At 42.1% G+C, this 3,770-nt stretch overlaps 1 non-coding gene across 1 annotated transcript; it reads right to left on the bottom strand.

Moving 5' to 3' along the window:
* Positions 1-3,663: 3,663 nt before the first annotated feature.
* LOC120268142 lies at positions 3,664-3,770 on the bottom strand. The gene has a single exon (XR_005538811.1). It is a non-coding gene; the product is annotated as a small nucleolar RNA R71 (small nucleolar RNA).

Genomic DNA, 3,770 nt, shown 5'->3' with positions numbered 1-3,770 from the left:
CAGCGGAGGTTCATCCCTTAGACCATTCACTCTATTATGGCCGCAAAGAACTCAAGGAACGGAGGTAGAATCTATCACGACGGGGAGGGGAAGGGGATGCTCCTGTACCTCTCGACTGCCCTCTCAACCCTCTCCAACCTAGCTTTGTCTAACGCTCGTGGTGTGTCACTCACTCACAAGTTACCAACAAGAACTCTCAACCCTAGTGTTACTCTAGGGGAAATGTTCATACAATCAAACATTCAAGGTTGGAACTCACAATAAACATCAATTTATTGAAAGCATAATAAAGAAGTTCAATGAAACGAGTACATCCTAGGGTTCCCAATCACCCAAGTACCCACTAGGGGTTTAGCTCTCCATGGAGCTAAATACAATCAAAGAAATTGAATGTAAAAGCAATGAATCCATAAAGAAACCCCCTCGATGGTCATGTCGATGGTCTTGTGGAAAGTCCTCTACTCGCCGTCCAAGGATTCCTTCGTCCGGTATAGGATACGCCTCGATCGAAGCTCCCTACCAACCTTCTTCCTAATGGAATCACGATGTTGGAGCCGTAGAACATCTCCAAAACCTTGGCAAATACCCCTTGAAACCCTAGCCGAAACCCTCTCACAAGTTGGGGAAAAGATGGAGAAAAGAATGCTGAAATCAGGGCAGGAATCGGGTGACTACATGGGCGTGTATGATGTCACACGCCCCTGTGGAATTTCTACACGGGCGTGGATAATTTCCACACGCCCGTGTGGATTCTCTGTTTCTCTGATTTCTCGGCGGGCTACTACAGTAACCTGCTACAGTGCTCTGCCGGAAATACTCCCGAATTCCATACTTTCATTGGGGTAACGCAAACGGGCACACGTTTACGCAGTGAATCACTTGCTTCTTCAATGATGTACATGTTGGTGGATCTCTTGTTCTTATATGCATAAATCAGAATGCTCAAGTGTGACTGCCTTTGTGCCCCTCCAAATGAATGTGCTCACTCGAATACGAGGAGGTTGGCACACACTCTAGCATCTCACACCTGACCTATGTCTTCGCGTTTGAACCTTAGCAAGATCTCCTCCAAAATAGGTGCATTATGATCCACATTTGCCTATTTCCTTCATACTCGGTCTCACAACCCTACCTGCATAAAAGTAACATAAAAACACACATATTAATGTAAAAACCTGAGAAAAGTAATTCTCAACATAAGGAATGAACACTTCGCATTGATATCGCACAAGCACTTATCATGTTCTTTTGCGCATGTAGGGTTGCGAAGCTAAATATTGAGAAAATAAGCCAATGTAGATCGTGAATGCACTATTTGATAAAATCTTGGGAAGGAACAAACTTAAAAACACAAGCCGGGCTCAAGATACGAGAATGTGTGCCAACCTCCAAGTATTGAAGTGAGTACAATGATGTGGAGGGGCACAAAGGCAGTCACATTCAAGTATCTCGATTTCTACATTCATAGCAAGATCTTCACCAATGAGGCCATTTATTGAAGAAGCAACATGATCTATAGTGTAAACGTGTGCCCATTCATGTTGTTTCCATGAAAACCATGGATTCGGGAGTGTTTCTAGGCAGTACTGCAGCAGGTACTGTAGCAAAACAATGTATCAATTTACAATAGCAGTATTGTTCAAGGCCGGATGAAAAATGAGATTTCTAAAGAACCGACACAGGTGTGTGGAAATTTCCCAAGCCTGCGTGGATGCCCGATTCTAGCCCTTTTAAACCCGCAATTCAGGCCAATTTCAACATCCTGCTTTCCATCTTTTCTCCAACTATGTAGAGGCCTACGGCTATGGTTTAGAGAAATATTGGCAAGGCTTTTGTATGGGTTCTATGCCTTAGACACCGCGATTCTCTTGGAAGATAGCTATTGGGGTAGCTTTCTTCAGCACCGATCCGGCGAGGTGTGTCCTAGGCTTGACAAGGGGACCTTTAAAGAAGGCGCGGCCACTCCACAAGACCATTGACATGACTATCGAGGAGATTTTCTTATGGACCATTTATTTTTACTTCTGATTTTATGATTGATTGTATCTTACTCAATGGAGAGCTAAACCCCTTGTTGGTACTTAGATTTGTCTACCCTAGGATATATTTGTTTCATTAACCTTTTATTATGCTTTCCTTAATTGATGTTTTTAATTAAGTTCCAATCTTGAATGCTTGTTTAATGATTTCTCCCTTCGAGTGACACTAGGGTTGAGAGTCTACATTGGTAATCCTTGTGAGTAAGTGACACACCATAAAGGTTAGACAAAGCAAGATTGGAGAGGGTCTAGAGGGTGAGTCGAGAGGTAGCGTAGCATCCCCTTTTCTCTTCGGTGTGATTTATTCTACAGTCCACGTTCCAGGAGTTTTTTTTTTTTGTTACAATAGAGTAAAGGGTTAAGGGATGAACTCCGCTGGGGCTTAGTTGCGCAAGCAACAGAGTGAAGCGTTGAAGTGACTTTAACACCTGCGGCTTAATTGTGACTAGGGGTCTTTCGCCTGGACCAAAGGGTTAGATTTACATATAGGAATAGGGTTTATCACTTAGAATCCCTAGAGTTTCTTGCAACTTTACACAGTGTGAGGTGTTGAGACTGGTCGATTTCTCCACCAGGATATAGTGTAGAGTTAGTTACGGTTGACCTTAGATTTTTGACCGTGTATTGTAGGATCTCCACAACTCATTAATACATTAGTTAGGAAGCATAATAGTTGGTTTTGCACTTGAAACGATTATCCTAGGCAGAACAATATCCGAGTACCCCACTTTATAGCGATTGCATTTCCTCTCACTTGTTTGTGCTTCTCTTTCTTATTCTTTTATTCTTGTTTACATCACACTTTATCAACACAATCATTGTTCATTTTCACTTGGTTAAGTAGCATCTTAAGTATTTTTATTCCCTAGTCCTTGTGGATATGATACCCCACTCACCTGCAAATTTATCACTTGACAAACCAGTGCACTTACGGGTCACACGCAAGGGGCCTTGTCAGGTTTTTGGCGCCATTGCCAGGGAGTAAGCATTTAGAGATACTTTGCACTTTGTTATTTTAGCTATTCATTTATTCTATTTCATATATTCTTATTCTATCATCATTCTAATTTTGTTTTCTTTAATATGGTGTAGCTCTAGATTATGACCCGAGGGAACCCTTCGATATTAATTGAAGATGATCCCGAACTTGAACGTATACTCGGAAGAAGGGGAAAAGAACGTGTGCAAGAACCGTCGATTCTAGCCGAAGGGGAAGTTAAAGGATCTGATAACAGGGCATAACAGAATGAACAACAAAGAACACTCTCTGATTACGCCAGACCATTATTATTGGGGACACAATCTAGCATTGTGTGGCCCCCAATCACAGCTTAGAATTTTGAGTTAAAGCCGGCATTCATCAACATGTTATAGCGGTCCGCAGAGTTCAATGGTTTGGCCGATGAGGATCCAAAAAAATCACATAGGGAATTTCTTGGAAGTCTGTGATATGCTCAAAATCAATGGTGTTACGGATGATGCCATTAAGTTGAGAGCCTTCCCATTTTACTTAAAGGGAAAAGCAAAGCAGTGGTTACACTCATTACCTAGAGGATCGATCACTACATGGGAGGAGATGGAAGAAGCTTTTCTTGCCCATTATTTCCCACCAAGATAATCTGCAAAGCTTAGGAATGAGATCTCGTCCTTTGTACAAATGGAAATGGAGTCTCTATTCGAGACATGGGAAAGGTTCAAGGAACTCCTGTGAAAATGTTGTTAATATGGGTT

This window comes from Dioscorea cayenensis, chromosome 8, assembly GCF_009730915.1.
Source record: "Dioscorea cayenensis subsp. rotundata cultivar TDr96_F1 chromosome 8, TDr96_F1_v2_PseudoChromosome.rev07_lg8_w22 25.fasta, whole genome shotgun sequence".
In the NCBI taxonomy this organism is placed as follows: domain Eukaryota; kingdom Viridiplantae; phylum Streptophyta; class Magnoliopsida; order Dioscoreales; family Dioscoreaceae; genus Dioscorea; species Dioscorea cayenensis.
The sequence above is the reverse complement of the archived record's forward strand: the minus strand, read 5'-3'. Positions and strand labels throughout refer to the sequence as shown.